General features: G+C 41.7%; 2 protein-coding genes and 2 long non-coding RNA genes across 4 annotated transcripts in view; 2 read left to right on the forward strand and 2 right to left on the reverse strand.

Annotated features, from left to right (window-relative positions):
* The window catches only part of nrxn3a (neurexin 3a), a 245,946-nt gene extending 235,651 nt beyond the window's left edge, over positions 1-10,295 (reverse strand). Inside the window, 1 exon segment of the mRNA XM_031280323.2 lies at positions 10,025-10,295. The gene's annotated coding sequence lies outside the window, so the exon portion shown is untranslated.
* Positions 1-25,513, forward strand: part of LOC116036728 (uncharacterized protein C14orf93-like) — a 260,214-nt gene that overhangs the window by 178,539 nt on the left and 56,162 nt on the right. The window lies entirely within an intron of this gene.
* On the forward strand, positions 1,466-14,076 carry LOC118493743. The gene is made up of 3 exons (XR_004895720.1): positions 1,466-1,476; positions 9,366-9,370; positions 13,995-14,076. It is a non-coding gene; the product is annotated as an uncharacterized LOC118493743 (long non-coding RNA).
* LOC118493744 lies at positions 12,143-24,558 on the reverse strand. The gene is made up of 4 exons (XR_004895721.1): positions 24,548-24,558; positions 19,065-19,068; positions 12,513-12,529; positions 12,143-12,347 (listed from the first exon to the last, which is right to left on the reverse strand). It is a non-coding gene; the product is annotated as an uncharacterized LOC118493744 (long non-coding RNA).

The following is a 25,513-nucleotide window of genomic DNA, read 5'->3' on the forward strand; positions in this document are numbered from 1 at the left end:
ACAGCTTGCTTCGTAGTACAGGCCTCTGGCAACCTGATCTTACAGAATTACGTGAAATGAACACGGCTCCTTAACTCAAAATCTGTGGCAGTTTCACAGAATCGCAAAACATTCCGTGATGGGCCCACAGAAGAATTCCGTTGACATGTGAGAAGAACGGGACGGTTGGGTTTAGGAAAAGAAGAAAGCAACTTTAGGAAACGTGACATGCGGGACACGAACCCCGGTCTTCTGGGTGAAAGTCCTGTGTTTGACCCATTCACCATCCCAACCAACCTCCTTACGCGGAATTTCGGCCTTACATACTATTCACTACCATAGTCGCTCTTAATGCTACGTCATGTTCTCATTGACTTTACATTGGCATTGGTGGCCACACGGAATTTTCACACATTCTCTGCCACCACCACATAATGCGCTGTTAACAGTTCGTGATCACTTCACGAAATTCTGTGAGACCAGGCTGCCTCTGGTCGTCTAGGCGTCAGCTAATGGGGAATGTTTTTTTAACAAAAACATCCCAGAAATTGCTATTACTTAAGCCACCACACTCCATTTAAATAACAGTAATTGTATTATCGTAGAACACACTTCATTTAACATCAACAAAACAAAATAAAACTATCAAAGGCCGTCTTGGTTCGTCTTTTCACTGTTCCAACAATCACCACTCTGGTTTGGTTGAAATAAAAAGATAATATAACAAATTACATGTGAATATATGCTGGATCTATACAAACTGAAAGTATTGTTTACAAAAATATCTGGTGGGTTTAGCCATTTTTTTTTCATTTTGTATACATTTGTTTCCGTTTCTGTATTTATTATTTATTTTTTATTTCTGTTTGTTTATGTATGTATACACCATTCATCAAGGCAAATTCCAGGTAGGTGTAATTTACCGTGGCAATAAACCATTTTCTGATTCTGATTCAATAGCGCCCTCTGCGCGGTTCTTGTTAGACAAGAAGGATCTTACTCTTTAACAAAACGGTATATCTCTGTATGTAGCCTTTCCATAATCTCATCAGACACTTAGAATAATAATCTGAGCCGGTCAGTGGCAAAAACAGAACTTTTAGTGGACGCTAACTGACGCTGAACATTTATCCGATAGGGTTACATTGCAGCCCAGATCATTGCGTTTTCACTCAATACTGGACCAAAACTTCAACGATTTTTGCCCTTTAAGGTGGACCAGTTATTCTTATTTTAGTGAGCAAGCTGCTCCTCCATGTTTTGCTTTAGCAATCTCTCCCTCGCTGCATCCAACAACCACTAAGCTTTATGCAAATTATTTTGCAATGACATCACCAATATGCAAATGAGAGTATGGCATTATCTGCACCTAAGTGCTCTAGAATCCCAGGGAAAACCCTGCAACACTGTTGATTTCTTCCAAGAAGCCAACTTAAAAAACTATTTGGTTCATTAAATTTCTGCTGCAGCCTGGTAAGGGCAGGCTAGCCAGCTGCTGTCCACAGTCAGTGTGTGCAGCAGAACGCTCTTAAAAAAACAACATTGAAAGTTTAGAATTCTAATTTGGACATTGTTTTCATGGCAACAGTCGAAGCTTTGAAGCCTTTAGGTCATCCCTATTTGAGAGCTGAACAGCCATAAAGCAAGAACAAAGAAACTCAGAAATTGTTTAAGGTTTAGCCAAACATGCCCGGATTGATCTTAATCTCAATCATGGGGATTGGCATGGAACAATTTTTGAACATTGCCATTACTGAGTTTTTAGTCAACCCTTCGCATTGATTGTAAAAGGGATTGCACTGGTGATCAGACACCATTCTGCCTTACAGCAGCCAATTCATATTGCTTAATAAGACTAGAGGTTAGAAGTGTAGTACACTCAGTACAGAGGGATTAAATAATCAAGGAAAGGTTCTAGTTATGGAGGAAACACAATGAGCTGTCAAATTCTAGAGAGGAGGGCTGCTTAATAAAGACTTACAGTGCTGGCTTGCACTATATAAAAGGACAAACATACTGACTACCATCAGCAATGTCACTGGGTGTAATTAAGTCAGTGTGTGGACGTGTTCGGAAAAAAACTGAACAGGAGAGAACGACCTACCAGAGGATGACTTTGCTGGACTAATGCAACCCAACCGGAACCAAAGCTGAGTCATTGGATCAGTATGAAATATTGAAATTGGAGGTGTGGCCACCGTGAGCAGTTACATGAGGAGCACAGGCCCTTACTGTGGTTTGAACCACACCTCCTCACAGCTCAGCTATATGGCCAGTGTTAAGTAAGGAGCAACTGCTGGTCAATGATTGCCACTGTAAATACTAGGGCTGTTACTTTATGTGTATTTGTCCCAAACCGTTTCAGTACAGGACGTTCATTATGCAACACTGGTTCAGTACGCCTTGTGACTCGAACATCGTCATAACAGTCTACATCAACTACACACATGCGAAACAGAAATTCTGAAACGTGAGTTTACACGGCAAGTTTTGACAGTGCACCAGTTGTTGTCTATCAGCTGTAGCATGCTAGTCGACTTAGCCCAATGGATAAAGATTTGCTTCAAACTGTATGCCGACATTGTTCATCTGAAGTCGGGTAGGTCTGTGGAAACACTTTTAAGAATTTATTTTACGACGCCATCCCCCGAATGTGTCAAAGACTAATTTCTGTCCCAGAAAAACTGTATTTTGTAGTAACGTATAAGTGCCACGAAATGGTAATGGTAATATTTTAAGTACTGTATAGGAAGTGCAAGTCACAGAATTTTCCAATATATGTTCAAATGTCGCACAATAAAAGCCTTGTTAGGAAATGAAGGGATTTTGTCAAATGAAATGCCAAAGGGCTTTTAATTTGAAAATGATAGAGAAAGTGTTGAGCTTGTATTAACAGTATAATGCAGTAACAAATGTTTAACATGGCATATGGGAGCATATCAGAAAAGGAGGATGCCTTATTCTAAAATACAGAGTGAATCAGAAATGCAGGCCTATGTCTTAAATAAACCTGCTGCAAATCAACCTCTCCCTCTGCTGCATATTTAAATAGCTAATCAGAAAAGCTGGATGGAAACAAGATATAAATATAACTTCCACAATATCGCTAAAAACGGTTTACACTTGCTTGGTGTTTTTTTTTCCTTTTGTCAATAAAGAGTTAATGGCAGAAATAGGGGGGGGAAATGTGATAGCAACGTGTATATAAAATAAATAATGATGTTGCGTATAATACATGCAATATCAGCACAATTACTACATTGGCTACATTACACATCAATTTCAAATTTAGTTTAAACATACTGAAAGCAGCAGAGGACTGTCTGTAAATGATCTGCACCAAAAATACTTTACCCAGAGCTGTTAAACGCACTGCTGCTCCTGTAGGGGAGACTCTCAGCTATAAATCCTGAGACCTGCTATTGGCACCTCTCTGTCCTCATCTTGCTTCAGAAAGCAACACATATGGGTCTCATACGAGCTGGAACTAAATAACTTGCCCAATAGCAGTACAGTCTTGAAAGCCAAGTTCCTTTTTCATGATTTTTCCTGACATTGAACCTTGTGCTCATTCACCCAGTTGATGGAAACACACCTGATTCACTTTCTATTTGTTGCAACATTTCGGACATTGGCTTAAAATCCCCTTGATTGTGGGATCTAACGATTGTGCAAAATGATAGCAGTCAGGTCAAATAATGGCGATCATGTAATAAGTGTGACAGGCCCAGATACAGGCCATGTAGTTTTCAGAATATTCACCTGTCAAAACTTGGGACGCCCCTGGTAGCTCACCTAGTTGAGCGTGCTCAGTTCTTACCAGGGCTGGGTACCGAAAGTCAATACTTTTTAGGCAACGACTGAATTGCCTCTAAAGTATTGAGTATCAAAAAATGCCTCTTCATTCAATACCCAATTTCAATCCCTAAGGAATAAATCTCATCAGCGTCAGTGAGCCAATAAGCACGCAGCATTCTTCTACCAAGATCTAATAATGCTTGTGATTGGCTGTCTAACATTACCCGTCGCAGACACACACAGGAAAAACTCTACGTTACGCACAGAGACGGGGCTGACGGGGCTGACGTAGTAGGAGCTGAACTTTTTTTTTTTTTTTTTAAGATTTGTGCCGTAATGTGTAATGTTGTAATTTCTTTTTGTTTTATAAAACTGGTATAGAAAAAAGTATCATTTAGGAACCAGTGATGTAGGAAATGCATTCTACATCAAAACTAGATGTGTGCATCATGCAGAAGCACTAAAGCTAACTATTTCATAATTTTGCATTATTTTAAACATTTTCTTTCAGATTAATATCTGACAACAGACTGCAGATTTGAAGTTTGATAAATCTAAAATGTGTAATAAATGTATTCACTGCAATAAAAAAAGGTTATAAAATATGTAAAATGTTTGGAATATTTTTTGTTTCGTCATTCAGGCCTACTGGAATGAGATAGAAACATTAGGGAGTCATTGGCTGGTCAGTAGAGGCTATAAACCAATCCTACATGTTTAATCCATTATTATAAATTGTCAATAACATAAATCACAAGTGGAAGAATTGGCCTCTATTTCTGTGTATCTTACAGTGTTAAGCAGTTGAATACCTATAATTATTTCCACGCTGTCCAGATTCACATATTATGAGACATATTTCCTCCACCAAAACGCATTTTAAAAGAGATGTATTTTCTGAACTGTTATCAAACCACAGCAGAACCTTGTCTCCAGTGCCTCAGGGTTAGATATATGCATACTGAGCTGCTTATCAACCGTCTGTTAATAAGAGATATCAGCCAATCAATGCTGTCCACATCACAGAGGTTCATCCACAAATACAGCTTGTATTTGTATTAAATATGTTTACACTCCCCTAATCTATCAAATTATTTAAAATCAGACTTTTTTTATTTACAAACATAACATTTTTATACTGCCACCGACTGAAAATATTAGTTAACTGCGACACTTAAATTTGCCATTATTCAAATCTCTCTCTCTCTCTCTCTCTCTCTCTCTCTCTCTTTACGTTTGTGTTTCTCTGCAGCAACATTTTCACAACAGCTCCTTTGCATTAAGTACAGGCGTATTTATTATTATCTGTTGATTGATGTCAGCTAACCAGATAGGTATTACTAACTTGGCAATTCTATTGTAAATAATAAACTCATGTTTACAGATGCAGAATTGTTCTGGCATCATTATCAGATTGTGTGTGTGTGTGTGTGTGTGTGTGTGTGTGTGTGTGTGTGTGTGTGTGTGTGTGTGTGTGTCTCTTTTGTTGCAGTGCAGGGATCGTCAAGGGTTAAAAGGCTAAACGGCATGGATCATTGTTCACGGTGAAAGGCTCCTTTGACGAACCCCACAGGGACAAGTCCACGTACACACACTGACAAAAGGCAGCAGCACTCTCGGTCCTATTAACAACCACACAGACTGGGGCGGAGTGCGCGTGTGTGTGTGTGTGTGTGTGTGTGTAAATGCAAATAAAAGCAGCCCACCGGTAGGCCGATTGCATTTAAATGGATGCCACTTGCCAGTAATTTTACAGCAGGTGCCATGATCACACACTCGTCATCACACAAAAAACAGTTAACGCTGTCCAGATGCAGTGACAAAATGTCCTCCACAGCTTGCAGATGATAGCTCAAAAAGGAAAGGCTGCAAATTTTCCTGATATGCTTGTAATGATCACAGCGAGGCCCTCCAAATATGCACACAAACACTGATGCTGCCGTTTACATCCCACAATAGATCAAAAGAGGTGCCTTTTTTTTTTTTTTTTTTGCCCATCTCGGTTGCTGCATTGGTACACTCCGAAATCATTTGACCAGGACATGCAACATGACAGTGCAGGGGAGGAGGAGAAATGGCAGAAGGAACAATGAGTGGAAACCGAGAGAGAGGGAGCCATGTTCCGCCTTATCCACTCCCACTCACAGATCGCATGAAACACCCCGACAACACTCTTCTCCATTTCACACACACTCAAAGTCATCCCAAACCTTTCTAGGAACATCAGTTACCCACCATCTCCCATCTGTTTTGGCTCATTTCATCTAAAAAGGACCTAGGGGTGGGTGATGCTAATAACATTTTCTATCATGGTATATACTGTATGAAATTTTGTATCACTTTATTAATATACTGTATATATTGTGATATAGTAAAGGCTATGGAAAAGCTATTGAGACTTGGGTTAATGGATAAATAAACGACAGCAGTGCAACGTCTACAATGGCCTCATGCACCCAGAGATTTTTTAAAGGGCCAAATACCACGTTTTATTTATTTATACACAAACACACACACACACACACACACACACACACACACACACTAGAGTAAAATCTCTAACAGTACACATTTATAATCGTGTCATGGTATGTATTATCATATCGTCCTACCCTAAAACAACTCTATAACATGTGGTTAGTCAGGACAACACACCTCAGCAACTCCTATGCACTACATTTAGAAGGGGAGCTGGCTTTCATCAGCAAAGGGACAGTAATAAAGAGACTTTTTTAAATTAAGAAATCCTTAAGTAAAGTCTTAGAGGGGAAGTATCATTTGTTAGCAGAATGATTATTATTTGTAAATCAGTGCTGCTCATTTTAAAGAGACAAATAAAAATGATTAATAAAAAACAGGTGAATGTTAAATGAGAAGATGAGTGGTAGTGAGGGATGGAGGGTGTGTGTGTGTGTGTGTGTGTGTGTGTGTGTGTGTGTGTGTGTGTGTGTGTGTGTGTGTGGAGATGGAGGCGCATTATTTTGGCAGCGGGTGTAGCGTGGGCACCGTGTTGTTATCCAGCGACTCTGCAGGCAGGACACGCCTTCTCTGGGCTCGGTGGTTCTGCTGCAGCACCCTTCACGGCATTACATCACCCAGTTAGAGAGCACCCCACAAACGCCTGCATACACACTGTGTGTGCGCACACACACACACACACACACACACAAACACACACACACGCACACACAGCAACGCCTGCACCATACAGACATCTGCATACACACGACACCAATGTCTGCATACACACCTTGCCAGTGCCAGAATAAACGTCACACACACATTGCCAGCATACACACAACATTATAACGATACACACCACACTGACTGTATGCACATATACTGCAGACACACAAACATTACACATGCATGCCAACAATCAAAGCATAATGTTAAAACACACACACACACACACACACACACACACACACACACACACACACACAAACCTTGTCTCCTCCCTCACCACCACTAGTAGTTTATATAACATCACACTCCCTTTCTCATTGTGGTGTTGCTTTTGTTTGCTTTACACATGAAGCCAAGATGATTAAAACATATGAAAAACAAATAAGGATATTTGTTTTTCATATGTTTTAATCATCTTGGCTTTTTCACAATACTCTAATTGCTCCATCAGTAGAAATTAAAACGGTATAAGATGCCTGTACATTTTCAGGCCTAAATAAATCTGAAATAATTGCAATAAAAAAGATAATTATTTCCCCTTCCATTTCGTTTACATTTGAACTCCATAGCCTATATCTAAAAGAATGTCTATAAAGATGGCACAGGAGATATTTTCGATATGGTATATAGACAATATTTCTGGCCCAGCAATGTCACATACTATTGCACCTTAAAAAAAATAAAATAAAAAAGGCTGTCGCAACGCAAAAAAACCGACCAAATCAAAGAAAAGCGCATTCTCTAAAACCCTGCGTAATATTTGACTCTCCCCGCCCAGAGGGATTAGTGTTACCTTGAGAGCCCTTGGCTTTTTGCGCCTGACTTGTCAACGCAGTTAATCGGCTGCCAACCAGAACAACAAAAAAAAAAAAAGCAGGACAGCCAAATTACCCAAAACAGCCCCCATCCTACCCCTGCCCGAATAACCCCCACGCAGACTTAAAAATAGGGGGAAAGAAAACGAGAAGGAAAATTATATCGAGAGAGTTTTTTATATTTTTGCAGAAAATATGCACCTTCCATGTAGACGATAATACAGTCATAGCATATTTACATTACACGTTTTTTGCATTTAAAATAGCAGCTAATCATTTAATTAAAAAAATATTCTCAGCAATGCAGCAAAAAAGTTTTTTTTTTTTTTTTTTTTTTTTTTTAAAAAAAAAAAGGAGGATAAAAAAAACAACAACCTTACAATCGTTTTGGACCAATGAAAGCATATGCCAAGCTGTCTTCGGTGCTTTGATGTTGGAAATGATGTCTTAAACAGTTTAGGAGCAGGTGATGAAGCACCTTTGGGCCCTTTGCAGGGAAAAGAGACGCATTCTCGGGCGGGTCACGCCCATTATGAAGCCCGTTTTTGGAAAAAGCCTGATTGGGAATTCCCTCTGTATAAATGCACAAGAATGATCTAATCCTATTAACTCTTAAAATCCGACACATCGAAATGTGTGCTGCAGAGATGAATAAAAAATGAATTGTCATTATCTTGCCCTTTGTGAATTCGCGCCAATTTAGACAGTTGCATCATGTTAAAACTGGAGCTGCTGATCATGTTGTAGACACGTGTGGGAGTTATTACAGTGAAAGGCGTTAGATATAGATAGACACGAGAGCGAGGCCTGCTTACTGCTTATTTCATGGCGGATTTCTATGGCGCACTGCATAAGGCCTCGTATTTTCCTGCAATGAAAATGGGGGGAAAAATCTGCTATATAAATGGGACATCCTGCTTTCGTTGCAGTGTAAATGACAGCCACAACAAGGCAGCGATCATTTAAATTAAAATGCCTGTCTGTAAATGGATTTGAGCCTTATCTGCAAAGCAGGCCCAGACTGGCTTTTCAAAAATGTGGATTGATGAAGGGGGGGGGGTTGTCAGCTCTATGTGCACCATAAATGCAGTTTATAGGGAGCAGAGCGGTCGCCATTTGGTACTCAAACTATCCAAATCATCAGAATCATCCCTTCGCTCAAATTTGATTCATCCGATCATTCTAACGTCACCTTTAAAAAAATAAAATACTAACGGATTGGTTGCATTTATTTCGATATTTCGAGCGAATTTTAATATGAAACGATAATGTTTAGATGGTTTTATTTTTATTTTTTTTAGACCTCACCGTTGTAGTTTAATGGCGTTTCAGAAATGCAGAAAACAGTGACATCCGTTTGATTTATCTGATAAATGGGTGGAAAAACAGCAGCTGGATTTGGGAATCCAGACACACGGAGAGGAAGAAGGAGAATGGAGGAATGTGATGATGGCTATTACATAGCGAGGAAGTGAGCAGCCTGCTGCTGCGTGCTGTCCATCTCCGTTAACACAGAAGGTCATTTATCGAACTGCCGTGTCATACGGCTCGAATTACATTAAAAATATGCATCTATATTTAAAGAGTGTGTTTGCAGGGTGGAGAGGGATGGGGGCGCATGCGTTTGACATTTTAACATGAAGCTCCAGACGAGAACAATGCGTGGACACTGGACACCTGCATGGCGTTCGTGCCATTTATTATTCATCACCCTTAAAACTAAAAACAAGGTGAAGGAAATCTTCAGTCTGCTTTTAAGTCTTTTTTTAGGGTTGATGCTCTTCATATTTTATACACACGCGTGGTTCAAACGCTGCATGGTCGTATTTGCAAGATAATACAAATAAATTGATCATTCATATAGTAAACATCGCCTCAGGGGAGCGGAGAGGACGTGTGTAATTCTATACCCGTCTGCCACTGTGCCTCTGTTCCACAGGGGGATTTAAAAGGCCAACATGGCAGAAATTCCCATTTTGAATCCCTCAAACGCCGCTGTTCCTTCAAGGAGACTCACACCTGCTCCGGCTCGACATATTCACCGTTCCGGTGCGCACACACTAGAAAAAGTCCTGGAAAAGTGGCAAGTTCCGCGATACCTGTGCGTCAGGAGTGGAAACTCCAGCCTTATCTTCCTCATATTTCCCCCCGGCACCTGCTCCTGTTTCACTACGTTAAATGCATAAGGTTGTTTCTACAAGCAACGTGAACAGGTTGGAGTAAAAAAAGACGACGCTACTGACCTTAGTTAAACACAACCAAGAGTATCCATCTGCTAATATCCAGCTGTAAACTCCACACAGCCGTAGCTTTTAAAATCCAGGATGGTGCTAAAAAGCAGTCAAGTGTTTACGCTGCTGGCGGGGCTGTACGCAGCGGCGGGGCGATGAGCACCAGGCGGTACCGGCCGGGCTGGCTTTAGCGTTCCTCACAGGTGCGTCCACCACGGTGCATCATACTCACAAAAGCCGCTGTTAGCTCGGTGCGACTTGGAGCGGCTGCAGGGAAGAGGCGCACGCACGCGCCACTCGGGTCCGCCCTCTACTCAGCACACTCTATTTAAAGGCGTACGGCTCGTAAGCGGGGCCGACACACACATACATACACGCACACACACGTACGCACACACACACACACACACACACACACACACACACACACACACACACACACACACACACACACACACACACACACACACAAACACACAAACACAGGTGACTGTATACGCTTCAGTGCACTTTTTTGTACTTTTTGCACTAGGCTATCCCTTGCTGCTGCAACATTGTGAATTTCCCCGCTGTGGGATTAATAAAGCATTTTGAATATTTGAATCTAGGCTCTTAATAAATACAATGAGTTCAAATGATTGGGTACGAAAGGCAGTTTATCACTGTGGTTCTCTTGTACAGATAATATTAGAGATTTGCCAGTCAACACATGATTCACTATTTGTGAAGTTTCTAAATGTGGCACTGGCAGCTGTGGTCAAAGCTACAGCTGACCGATGTAGGCCTATTGTTTGTTGTTGTTGTTGTATGTTGCTACATGCCTTATATCATTTTCTGGTTAGTACAGTAGTAAAATTCATTCACTTCATTTAGGCTATACTAACCTCCAGCATTGGAAAACAAGGTATATTGGTAGAAGCAATATTAGAAGCCCTCTAGAAGAGGGTCATCAGGATGTTAATTATAGTCAGCTATAACAATAATAATAATAATAAACCTCATCATCATTATCATCATCATTAAAAGTTGTGGTGAACAAATAGATGATGATGTCGATGCAGTAGTATATATCCACGACGTTCCACTTCTGGTATTGTTCTGGTGCTGCCCGAAATTCCACCGGATCACGCTCTTTTTACCCGGATGTCCATTACCTTCTGCTTTCTTTGTGTTGGAATTTTAAACTCCAGTTGATTTATGAGGACTATGGTTAACTGCTCTTCAGATCTCTGCAGCGCTGTCGAGGAAGGTCTGGCAAAGCGAGACTAAAGTGCAGGGACCTCATCACTTTCAGATTTGCTGCATCATGTCCAGTGTTGGGAAGGATACTTTCAAAACGTATTCTGTTACAGAATACAGAATACATGCCCAAAAATGTAATTTGTAACATAGTCCGTTACGTTACTCAATCAGAGTAACGTATTCTGAATACTTGGATTACTTCCACATTGAATTGCATTTTTATAAATGTAGGAATGCGGCCATCACATACAGCTTACTAAACAGGCCTATTCTGTTGTGTTCTTCTGTTCCAACTGGCTGAATGTGTACCTGAACAAGCAGATAGATTTTTGTATTTGTAGTCCCAAACTGCATACTACAAAAATCTAACCGCAGTCTAAACTACCACAAGCTAATTTTAGCTAACGTTAGCTAGCATGTCAAACGGGGTTAGTCAGTCTTTCAGAATCAGAATCAGAAAGGGCTTTGTTGCCAAGTACGTTTTTGCACATACAAGGAATTTGTCATGGTGTTGTTGGTGCATGTCACACATTCAAATATAAGGATAAAAAGAATATAAACAATATAAGTATAAACATATATACACAGTATGTATTAATAATGATAAAATAAATAATAAAATAAGTTAAACAGTAGTAAAAAGGAACGCTACAGCAGAGTAGGTACAGTGGCATGAGGAGCCAGAGGTGGAGTGTGGAGAGTCGGTACCAGGCCTTGTTGATAAGGCTAGTGGCGGAGGGGAAAAAACTGTTTGTGGCGTGTGGTTGAGGTCCTGATGGACCTCAGCCTCCTGCCAGAGGGGAGTGTCTCAAAGAGTTTGTGTCTGGGGTGGGAGGGGTCGGCCATAATCTTTCCAGCAAGCTTCAGAGTCCTCGTGGCGTATAGGTCCTGGAGCGGCGGCAGATTGCGTTGACAAAAAAAAAAAATCACCAGAAACCATGATTTGTGTTCCAGTTGTGTCACTGAACTCCAGAAATTCCCCAACTTTGGTAAGCTGTTGGAGAGAACAGGACCCATGGAGAAAAACACACAGATCAGTTTCCTTCAAATGTTCACCTAAGTGCCTTTAACTAAAATCATGGCTGTATTATGTCTCTGCAGACCAAATGACATGCTGCAGTCTGCCCTTGTCCTTGGCAGTGGCAGCAGCGTACCAGATGGTGATAGACGATGTGAGAATGGACTTGATGATGGCTGTGTAGAAGTGCACTATTATTGTCTTTGGCAGGTTTAATCTATTCAGCTGTGCAGGAAATACATCCTCTGTTGTGCTTTCTTGACGAGGGAGCTGATGTTCAGCTCCCACTTGAGATCTTGGGAGATGGTAGTTCCCAGGAAGCGGAAAGACTCCACAGTGTCAATTGTGGAGCCACAGAGGGTGATGGGGGCAGGTGGGGCTGGGTTCTCCCTGAAGTCCACAACCATCTCCACTGTCTTTAGAGCGTTGAGCTCTAGATTGTTTTGCTTGCACCAGGTCACCCTCCCACCTGTAGGCGGACTCATCTCCATCAGAGATGAGTCCGATAAGGGAGGTGACGTCTGCAAACTTCAGAAGCTTGATGGACTGGTGACTGGAGGTGCAGTTGTTGGTGTACAGGGAGAAGAGCAGGGGGGGGAAAGAACACAGCCCTGGGGCGATCTGGGGCTGATGGTCTGTGAGTCGGAGACGTGTTTCCCCAGCTTCACATGCTGCTTCCTGTCAGGCAGGAAGTCAGTGATCGACCTGCAGGTGGAGTCAGGCACGCCTAGCTGGGAGAGTTTCTCCTGGAGCAGAGCCTGGATGATGGTGGTAAAGGCAGAGCTGAAGTCCACAAACAGGATCCTGGCGTAGGTTCCTGCGTGACTTCATAACCACAGAGGTCAGGGCGACAGGTCTGAAGTCATTAAGTCCTGTGGTCCTTGGCTTCTTGGGGACAGGGATTATGGTTGAGGTCTTGAAGCAGGCTGGCATGTGGCATGTCTCCAGTGAGGTGTTAAAAATGTCTGTGAACACTGGAGTCAGCTGATCAGTGCAGTGCTTCATGCTTGATGGGGAGACAGCATCCGGTCCAGCAGCTTTCCTGGGGTTCTGTCTCCTAAAGAGTCTGTTGACGTCCCTCTCTGTCATGGAAGGCTGGAGAAATGTGGACCCAAAAAGCAGAGGCGGAAAGTGAGGATAGTTTTGATGATTTAATAAACTCAAAAAATGCACAAAAACCAAAGGAGTCCTGGAAACAGGCAGGCAAAAAACGGGAATCCAAAAATAAAGTCCAAGAAAAACAGAAACTCTAACACAAACCGGGAAGACAAACAAACTGGAGACAAAACACAATGACCTGACACAGGACAAGGGGAACACAAAGACTAAATACACAGGGTAACGAGGTAACACAAGACAGGTGACACAAGGGCTGGGAAACAGGTGAAGCACATTAGACAATCACACAGGCGGGAAAACACAGGAAGCAAAACTAGACATGACAAGACAGAAAACGGATATCAAAATAAAACAGGAAATGGGAAAAACCGTCAGAAAACATGAAATCAACTAAACACAGAAACCTGACACAACACTAGACACCACAAGGGAGAACAGAGAACACAGGAACTAACAAAACATACACAATACAGAATAAACAAAAAAACAGGAAACAGCAACAGAAATATACAAACAGGCAACAGAAATGTCCAAAACCACAACAGAGCCCCCTCCTCAAGGGGCAGATTCCAGACGTCCAAAAAAAAAAAATCAATCCTGGAGGGCGTAGAGCAGTGAACGTCAACTGGCGGCCCGCAGCCAAAGCGTTTTGTCTGGCCCGCAGAATAATCATGGATTCAGAAAAGCACAAACCCAACCCCCTGTTTGCATCTCTATTCACATGCCGGGTTTCTGTACAGCGATGCCTGCGCTCCACACACACAGCTGAGCCGAGATGTGTGTGCGTTAAAACACGCAGTACCTGACTGGGAACGATACAGAGAGGATTACCAATGGCCACTGGGGCAGATCAACTCACGCTAGTCTCGTTACTGTAAGTAGGCTACAATAAAACCTTTGTGAGTAAAAAGTCAATACTTATCAATGCACTCACCTGTATAGACAGGCATAAACGTGTAGAAAGCGATATTTCAATCTGCTCTGTCTGCTCAGTCCACTCTCGTCCACCGCGCTGTTTTACGCGAACACAGCTCTACTCTGCACAAAGCGAAGTTTTACAAACAAGCTAAAACAAAAGCTGTCTGTTTGTAGTCTAACTGTTTATCTTAGTTTGCTGGGAATCTTGAAATTTGGACAAATTCTTATAAATTTAACTGCTGGCTGAACGAGCCATCCTCTCCGCTGGAGCGGTAAACCTATGGATGTATTATAAGACCACAACAGACGTATGTGGCTACTTAATATGCACGTGAATGATGCGATCATTATGTTCGCGTTCTTCATTGTTGATGATGATGCTGGTTGTTTTATTTTGCAACAGCATCGTTTCATTGCAAATGGGGCATACATGACGAATGCATAGCCTGCTTATCAGTCCATTCATCATTCACCATTACCTGACAACAGCCATTTCTTTCTGCAAGCATTTTCCACCAATCAGGACGCTGCATACTACAACCATGTTTCCCTAATCACAGACTTTAACCATCACTCCTCAGCAGTGTTGGGAGTAACGCATTACAAAAGTAACGCAATTACAGTAATGTATTCCTTTTTGCTGTAACGCAGTAATATAACGCATTACTAATTCAATTTCGGTAATATTATACTCGTTACAGTCTCAGTAACGCGAGTTACAACGCATTTTAACGCAACATTTAGTGGTGCGTTTTTTTTAAGAATTCACCAACACCGCGACACATTTCTTCACAGGAAAAAAAAAAGCCGTATTATTTTCCTGTCGCTGTATTCGAGGGTTGAGATGACTGCAGAGACTGATACATTTGCGAGATGGATATTATTTTCAGGAGTTATTACACTGCGTTGAAGTGAGCTGTCCTGTTTCTGTTCCGTGGTCAGAACCAGAACCAGAGACGGTACGGACAGCATGTATGTCCCAACAGGTGACGGTACGGACAGCATGTATGTCCCAACAGGTGACGGTACGTCAGCGGCTGACAGATATAAACATGTCGGGAATTAATGCTGAGGCTTGCTACACGTAAATATCATTGCATTTTATCAGCCGTGGGGAGTAACTCTGCCTGTAGTGGAATGGCTTCGAATGACGACCAAAAGCGCTTGTCTTTTACTGTGACCATTTACTGTTCAATATGTTGCAGTTTTACAAACAAGAAAGTGAACAACTGGAGCCTGACGGACATGTTGCATCTCAGTAAGCTAGCAAGAGTAGGCTACACAACAGACAACTTCCGTGTAGCTTACTTCAAAAGGTTGTGTAGGCTACCTTTTCACAAATCAGCTGTAAATCAAGTACTGTAAATAATGTAAATAGTGAGTTTTAATCACACTATAATTGAACATTTCCTTTAGAGTGTTTTAAACTAAACAACATGAATTTCTTATTCAAGTGCTATAAACAAACATTTTACAACAATGCCGTACTTTTAATTGAGTATTTTCATTTTCTCCTAATTGCCTATTATACGTTTTACTTATCTATTTTTTATAGCTTTAGTTACTTTGCATATTTATATTAATTATACAAAATATGAATAATCTATGATGTATTAAAGTGGATTCACAAGCTAGCTGCCAAATCAAACTTCCCCTGTTATTTTGGTAAAAGTAACTCAAAAGTAATGCAAAAGTAGTGTAACGCATTACAATTCAGAGACAGTAATATTGTAATATAACTAATTACTCTCAAATGACAGTAACTAGTAATCTATAATGTATTACATTTTGGAAGTAACTTGCCCAACACTGCTCCTCAGTGAACTGCCTCCTAGTCTGAGAAGGCAAATCTCAGAAGGGATTCGCCTCTGGCGAATCCCTTCCCCTTCTGGGCTGAGGCCAGGCGGCGGATCAGCTGGGCTGGAGTCCGCCAAACAGGCAACGGGAACAGAGGTCGATAGGGGTGCCGACAGGGCACAAGGGGCAGGAGTAGGTCTGACTGAAAACAAAGGCAAGGTCTCTGGGGGACAGGACAAGGGCAAAGTCACTGGGGCGGTCTCAAGGGCGGTCTCAGGGACAGTCTCAGGGGCGCCGGGGACCGGCAAAGTAACTGGGGAGGTCTCTGGAGCGCCCTGGAGACCGGCAAAGCCTCAGGGGCAGTCACTGGGGAGGTCTATGGGGCGCCAGAGACCGACAAAGCCTCAGGGGCAGTCTCTGGGGCGCCGGAGACCGGCATAGTCACTGGCTTGCCCGTAAGTGAACACTCGGACAGAGCACTGGGAGACCGGTCGATGTGGACTCTGGGAGGTCAGTCAACGTGGACTCTGGGCGGTCATTCGACGTGGACGACTGGAAGACTCTTGAAGAGCTGTTATCGGAGATTCTGGACGACTGGAAGACTCTTGAAGAGCTGTCATCGGAGACTCTGGACAACTGGAAGACTCTTGAAGAGCTGTCATCGGAGACTCTGGACAATTGGAAGACTCTTGAAAAGCTGTCATCAGAGACTCTGGACGGCTGGACGTCAGCTGAGACTCTGGATGGCTGGACATCAGCTGAGACTCTGGACGGCTGCACGTCAGCTGAGACTCTAGACGGCTGCACGTCAGCTGAGACTCTAGACGGCTGGACGTCAGCGGCGGTTCTGGGCGGCTGCACGTCAGTGGCGGTTCTGGGCGGCTGCACATCAGTGGCGGTTCTGGGCAGCTGCACGTCAGTCAAGTGATGCAAGCTTTCAAACCTGGAGATCTGGCTGCAGGGCTAAAAGACCTGAGCCTTGGTGATGAAGCTCTGTCTGTGCACAGAAGTCTTGGGTTGTGCTGGGACATTGACTCTGATACTTTTACATTTAAAGTAGCAGTCAGCAACAAGCTGTTTACCAGACGTGGAGTGCTTTCTACCATCAATAGCCTCTTTGACCCGTTAGGCTTAGTTGCACCAGTGACCATTCAGGGGCGAGCACTGCTGAGAGAATGTTCTGTCGATGTTCCAGACTGGGACAGAGAACTCCCTGCAGACAAGTTCAAAAAGTGGGAAACATGGGAAAAATCACTACAGGATCTGAGTAACCTTCATCTTCACCATTCATACATACAGCAGTCCCTTTCCAGTGCCACATACATCGAGTTGTGCCTGTTCTCTGACGCCTCGAACTGGGCCATAGGAGCGGTAGCTTACCTGAGGGTTATCTTAACAGATAGACAGTGTAGAGTTGGCTTTGTGCTTGGAAAAGCAAAGCTAGCTCCTCAACCAGAGCCCACTATCCCTCACCTGGAACTATGCAGTGCTATGCTGGCAGTTGAAATGGCGGAACTGAACCTTGATGAGCTTGACCACAAGCCTAATGGCGTGAAGTTTTACTGCGACAGTAAAGTGGTCCTTGAATATATATACACAATGACAACAAGCGATTTTGTATACGTGCATAATCGTGTTCATCGTATACACCAGACAACTTCTCCTCAACAGTGGCACTATGTGCCCACCAGGTCTGTCTCTGCATCTCGGCTCACAGACACCATGTGGTTTACAGGTCCAGAGTTCCTTCACAAAACCTATCAATCTGAAGCAAACGAGTCATTCGAGCTGGTGGATCATGAAACAGATGTAGATGTGAGACCTCAGCTGATCACCCTTGCCACTCACGTAAGTGAAGTTCAGCTTACCCCAGAACGGTTCCAGCACTTTTCCATCTGGGAATCTTTGCTGAGAGCAGTTTCTTTATTGGTTCACCAAAGTCGTTTATACAGGGCAGATTCATCAGGCATCTGTAAAGGATGGCATCAGTGCAACAAACTTCGTACCCCAGAAGAGCTGGCTGTAGTGAAGTTGTCCATACTCAAATCTGTCCAAAGGGATGCTTTTCCTGAAGAGTATTCTGCAGTAAAAGAAAACAGACCAATCTCAAAATCGAGTGCAATCTTGGATCTTGAGCCTTTTATGTGTGATGGTCTCCTGCGGAGATGTCTGCTATAGTCAATGTGAGACCATTAGTCCCTGTCTCCTCTGATCCTGCTTCGCCAACACTCTTGACTCCTACAATGCTTTTAACCCAAAAACCAGGTGTACTGGCTGGTAGTTTCAGTGAAAATGATCTTTTCAAGTGTCATTGGAAACAAGTGCAGGCACTAGCAAATGAGTTCTGGGCCAGACGGAGAACTGAATACCTCCATCCATACTCTCCAACCCAGACGGAAGTGGCATACAGTATGTCAGAATTTGCAAGTTGGAGACATTGTGCTTCTCAAACAGAGTCAGTCACCTCGCAATTAGTGGCCATTGGGTCTCGTCACTACTGCAATTCCAAGCAGTGATGGGAAGGTCCGCAAGTTAGAAGTCAGAACAACATCACAAGGCAAAGTGAAGACATTCTTGAGTCCTATTTCGGAAGTTGTCTTGCTTTTGCCGAGCAACAGTTGAGGTTCAAGTTACTATGATTAAGTTTCAAGTGGCATCAGTAAATGCCAGACAGGGAGTGTTTTGCCCAAAGATGTTTGTGGTAAAAAAAAGAGACACTATGTTGACTGTTTAAATATGCTTTATTGTTAAGTATACAAAGTACTGTTGAGCTTTTATTCTGAAACAAAAACCTACAGGGGAAACAGGAAACCGGAAGTAGAATTAAGAGACCTGTCAACAACATGGTCAACAATGGGAGTGGCATAGCTGCATTCGCTTAGTGCCTGAAGTTGAATCCAGAGTAGGCCTGGCAAACTCGATTCCTTTTAAGGATTCGGGTTATTCTGAGTCACTCACTAAACTGATCCGGGTTGTGCGAGTCACTTGAGTCACTTCAGTCAGTATTGTATGCTACATCCAAGGCAAGCTTTTGATTTGGATAAAATGCCATGTTTTCATTTAGAATCTTTCAATTTTATTTGGAAAACGTTATATCCATAAATGTAAATGGTCTGAAAGAAAACCGAATATTCATTTAAAAATGACATGAAATTATATTTTGAAACTTTAATAGGACTGACAAATAAGAAAGCCATCCAGACTCTGAACATTCACAATGACTTACAACCTCTTTAATGTAAATTCCATGCGCCCCTTTTTCATGTATGTATGTATGTATGTATGCATTTAATGTTTTCAATGTGTATGTGTATCTGTACTTGAATAATAAAGTTTTTTGAAGACAAAAAAAAACATGAGTTGTCGGCGAGGTGAGCTTACGGACTGTCTGCTCGCCCTAATTGCATTTTAATATACTACATTTATACACCAAACCTACAGTAGGCCTAGCTAGGCTACGTGCAGAACATTGTATGTTATTTCAAAAGTGAAAGAATGGCTTTTGTTGTGGTTTTGCTTTACTCTGAGCTCAAGGAGAGACTTCACTCACTCATCTGAATCAGATCCACTCATATAGCCGGCTGATTCATCGACAACTCATGAATCACCCGACAACTCACGAGCCTCATTGACTCGTGAGTTCTCAAGTGAATCCCATGGTCTGCGACTGTGAGCTTCCGGCTCTGAGTCTGCGGGTCGGGACTGTCTCTCTGCTCACTCAGGCGCTTGAGTTGACTTGTGGAGTTGCTGTTGCCTACGAAATTGTAAGTTATAAAGCTTTTTGCAGCTAAGATGGTTAGCATAGTAGAAGCTAATGTTGCAAGAGGTTTGTGTGTGGCGCTGTTATCATTTTAGATTGAATTGTAGTAGGACTCAACTGAACCGGGTTAATGATACTAGAGGCTCGCAATTCATGAGTCAATTTAAAGACTCGGGTTAAAGATCTGAGTGAATAACGACTCGAACAGGTCTAATCCAGAGCAATCCTCCGCGTGTATCCCTCAGAAAGCAATGGCTGTGAGCATTTTTTTTTTTTTACATGTTTAACAGATTATATTAATGTTTCTTTTATGGAAATGTATCTGAGTTTGTACGATTTAAATGCTATAATGTGCTGAAGCCTGCAAAGTTAATGTTAATGTAACATATAGTACTTACCTTACTTTACTTAACATACTTACCTGTTATTTGGCTGGACGTGTGTTTAGTTATCTTTTTTTATAAAACATTTCTAGTTTTACACCGATTCAACTGTGTAATCATGACTTACCTGTTGTAAAGAAGTAAATAAAGGAGCAAGCACATTCACTTCCTGGCTCTTTTGAAAAGGAGTTTGGCTGGCTGTTTATTTATGTTAAAGCTTGGAAGCAAACATAAAGAGAACAGTGCAGTACAGTATAAACAGCTTAAAATGTCTGGTGATTCCTCATGTGGTGTGAATAAAATACAAAATATTTGTTTTATCTGTTATTTATTAAATGTAATCCCACCAGTTCCTTCAATTTGTGCATTAAAAAAGAGTTTAAATAGAATTGAAATAAATATATGTGTATGATTGGGGGGGCTGCAGTCTTAAGGCCAATGTATGGTCCTGTGTTAAATCGACGCCGTGGGTGCGTACGAAGGTACGTGGAAAGGCCTTAACCTGATGTGCACCTCTTAAAAATTGTCAAGGAGGGGGTTTACTTTTCCTGCTACAACTTTCCCACCGTGGTCAGAAAGCACAGGGGAGACACTTTGTTTCTTCCACTTTGCCTCCAGAATCGGTACTTGCTTCGAAGCTAATCACCGTCACTCTCCCAATTGCTCTACCACACACTCCCCACGCATACACACATGCCGGCTCTGCTATTCTCTTAAACAGATACACTAGAATGACGCAGACACCAGCGCACAAGTATAAACCTCAGGCCACTTGCGTAGGCTACTGCGAAAGCTCTCGCAGAACCATAAATCCACCTTTAGGCAGTGTCCTCATTTAGGATCCTAGAGGCCTGAGGCCATGAGGGTAGAGCCCCTCCGACACTTAAACCTCAACAGGGAAAAAAACGACTGTTACCCCGGTGGTTTGGATCTTTAATTATTCGGAGTGAGTACCGATTCTGGAGACATAGTGGGAGAAACAAAGTGATAAGGAGAACCAGGAAATGCAACACTACCAAGCCACTACCAAGCCACGACCAAGCGGACCAATCACAGTTGTGTATATATATCAGGCTACGGCGTAGGGTCTGGTGTAGGATCCGTGTCTCCATGTACCTAAGGCTATGTTTAGACCGTGATAAGCCACAGCACAGCACCCACGGGAGCACTACCAGTATCGTGAGCCTTGCAGCCCTTCAGCCGCTGCTTGAGAGCGAGAGGCAGCGAGCAGAGGAGGCTGAAGCAGACTCTCCTCTGCCACTCACTCTCCCTCTTTCTCTTCATCCGCACCATTGTAGCCTACTCTGGCTCAAATGAATAGCCTACATATGGTCATCAAACTATAACAACCGTATCCACATTGTCGAAATCACTTAAATATTGAGCCATTACTAGGGCTCAGTATTTATGGCCAAAATGATAATCACGATTATTTTGATCAATATTGAGATCACGATTAATTATCACGATTATTTGTTGATTTTAACCAAAACAAATGTATTGTCACATAGGCTAACTGCTTTCACATCAATATTGTGCTACATTCCTCCTTTTATTTGTTGAAAGATACTATGAAGGAGTATGCAATTTCAGCTGTTGTGCGACCGCGTTCCACACATGCGCGTTTGCCGTGAAAAGATACAGGCAATGCAATTTTCTGTTCAATTTAACGGCGCATGTTAAAATCCGGTGCCAATACGGCACCAGTATCTACCGGACAAAATAGCAACGCGGATTACGGGGCCACTTAATGCTCCAAAACAGACATTAGAGGCAACAGAAACATTGCTGCATGTCACGCTAGTAAACACTAATAACACATTACACAGTAGGTAACGTTAGCCTACCATTAACTACAGTAGTAACTGGATTAAACACGGCTAAAATGCTGACAGCTAAACGGTGTAGTGTGACTGTATTTCACTGTAGAGGATTCCAACAGCGGGACGTACAACAGTCTGCCGCTAAAGCTATGAGCTAAAAGACACAATTTAGCACTGGTCACTGCTGTTGTCTGAAAAACAACACAGACGGGACAAAATGTTTACTGATAAACTGGTAAACCTTGTGATGACTTATGACCGACTCCTATCTGTTGTGGAATTTTCCTCACGTTACTCTGTCCTCTGTGACTGTCTACATCTAAACTAAGCGCCCGGTTATGGAGCTTTGGAAAAAAAAATGGAATGACGCATTTTAAATATCGCTCGATCACGTGAATTTTATCGTGGGAAGCCAAAATCGTGATTGTGATTAAAATTTGATTAATTGTGCAGCCCTAGCCTGCACTGTTATCTAAAAGATTGAAAATCTTTTAGATAACAGGAGCCTATAATTTCTGTAGCCTACTCCGTAACAACAGACTACCTGGACGCCTTTTTCTCGTCTCTCTCCACACCTCTGTCTTCAGACTTTTGCGTTTTTACCCTTTAGACGGTAACGCGACGGCGGAGCGTTTTTAAGATTTCCACTCTGGAGGGTGGTTTCACTTTTTTGCGTTTTTAAGCCCCAAAAACGCCGTCGCCATATAAACGAAAGGCACATCCGATAAAATATTTTTTCGTTTTCACCCGCGAGTGTCATCGTGTAAACAGGGCCTAAGTACGTAGCCACAGAGTCGATTTAACGCAGAAGCATAAATTGGCCTTTAGTAAAGTCTCTTTGTAAATTATTAGCATTTTGAAATTATTCTGATGGCATCTATTTTCGTTTCGGTAAATTATGTTGATGTAATCATTAAGAAAATACACTCTCAATGTCCCCAGGTCAGATTCATACAGGCATGCAATGCTGTCAGTGCAAGCCCTCTGATCTAATCAAGAAAACAGGTCATTAATTGTCTTCCGAAATGACCCATATGAGTGTTTTCTGATATGATTCTATCAGCAGGACAGTAGAACAGAATTCCTTTTATTGCCATTGCACAATGCAGTCAGAGGCAGACTTTACCAAAGGTCATTATGTCAGGTATGTAATATGTCTTAATATGTCTATTTCATTCATAAAATAACTTTACAATGCGTGAACATCAGTAGCCGACATTAAATCATGTCCCCCTACCATTTAGTGCGGACATTTTATTCCTTTCAGTCCGTGTTTGTGTTGGCCTACCATTTTCTTTTCCCTTGTCCCCCTGTACTGGTGTAAAGCATCCTTGGGTTTCATGAAATGCGCTAGTTTTTATTACGGCTATATATTTTTCATGTAATGAGTATCATTGGATAATCCGTAGTTCGTATAATCCGTAATTCATTCGGGACGTAAAAGTAAATGTGTCAAAATAAAAGCATTGTGTGTGTGTGTGTGTGTGTGTGTGTGTGTCTACTCCTCCATGCTTTTATTTTGACACATTTACAACATATATATATATATAACAAATTATAACAAACATGTTTTTCATTTTGTAATTACAAATGAATTATAGATTATCCAATGATACCCTGACCTTTTATATGTTCTATGTAAATGTAATTTTTTTTTTGTCATGTTATTTCACCAATTAAGAAAGTATGAGTAAATTGTACCTTACATGTACGTATCCTGGAGTAAAAAAGATTTCCTTTTGTGTTGAAAGGAGGTGGTTCGGATGCGTTATTATGGCTCCTACGCAACTTCGAGGTAATTCTCACTCTACGAATTGGTTAGGGTTAGGCATTGACCTTGAGTAGCTAAGGTTAGGATAGCCGACTGGTCAGACAATGACTTCTTGCCTAGAAGTTGTGTGGGTTCCAATATAACGTGATCTGAAAAGGATCATCTTGAAACATCTTCCTTGCAAATAATAGTTGCCCTTGGAGAGACAGATATTTTACAGCAGGGTATGGAACACTCACTAAGGGACAGCAATGGTAATAAAGATAGAAGAAGGTGAAATAGAGAGAGAAGAAGAGAGAGGATGAATCCATTAGGATTTTTACTGCCCTCAAACAGTATATATCCTAAGGGCACAGAGGTGGAGAGTGGTTGCCACCAAAGTGCTATTGATCACATCACTGTGTTGTCTTCTTCCTTTGAGAGTTTTTAAGTCAAGCCTGCCTGCAGGGAGTATTGTGTGAGTGTGTTTACTGTATGTGTGTGTTTGTTACAACGGGTATCAGCTGCGTGCGTGTGTGAAGCACATATCGACAGAAACAGCTTGACATGTCAATGATCTGCAGTGTCAAGTTATTAAGCTGGTCCATAATGCAGAGTGATTACGTAGCAATGTTAATTCACTCTAGTAAGTGCATTACTAACAGTGTCACCCTGGACTTTTAGTTAGTTGTGATTTGAAATAAACAGTTCAGCGGATGTGTTACAAATCTTTGACCAACCATTCTTCATCACAGAGATTTATTTGCAATCTGTAAGTAATTCTCATGAATCAACCACAGTACAGAAAACCTGCTTGCCTAAGAAAGGACGACCCACCGCTCTCAATGACTACAGAACTGTGGCACTCACGTCACATGTCATGGAGACCATGTTATACCATACATAATAGTGAAACACTGACAGGGAACATTTTACTGCACAAACAGTATTTTACTTTAGGTAGCCTACTTACAGTTTTTGACCATTGCTTACACACTTGTTGCTGAATGTGGCTCATTGTATCAAAACTCTTCACAGAAGCCAAATAAGACAACACTTGGAGATAAATATCTCACCTCAATGTCAAGATTAAACTCTGCAATCAAAACGTAATAATCCTTTTTTGAAATGGCCTTTTTTGCAACAAAATGATGCACACATGCATCACTTGTACTTTATACAAAACACTGCTCTCGTTAGTACTTTGTATACCTGTTTTCTCATATAGGCTTCTGTGAAAGTTTGTTTCAGTACAGAACATCTACATATTTCCATCAATGCAAAAATAGAAAGGATTCAGAAAAAAATACATAGTTTATTTTTTATCATTGCAGGTTGTTACAAAAAAAAAAGTAAAATTACAGTGCAGTAATCAATACAATATACAATACAAAAATAATTGCAGTAAAATTATGAAATTCTTTTTTGTCTGTTAGGGTCTGGCCACATCACCTCATTCACAACACAATCATCCCTGACCAGGGTTCAGTAATAAACTAGTCAAACAAAGGTTTATGAACTATTTATTGAAAGCAATGACCACATAACATTAATAGATAATAAAAAAATTACCATTTACATATTATATATATTAACAACTTAACCTTAATACTATACTACAACCCATACAGAAAGTTATTATAAATCTCAACACTGTCTCCTCCTAACTCCTGTTAAATCATATAAGACAA

This window comes from Sander lucioperca, chromosome 18, assembly GCF_008315115.2.
Source record: "Sander lucioperca isolate FBNREF2018 chromosome 18, SLUC_FBN_1.2, whole genome shotgun sequence".
NCBI lineage: Eukaryota > Metazoa > Chordata > Actinopteri > Perciformes > Percidae > Sander > Sander lucioperca.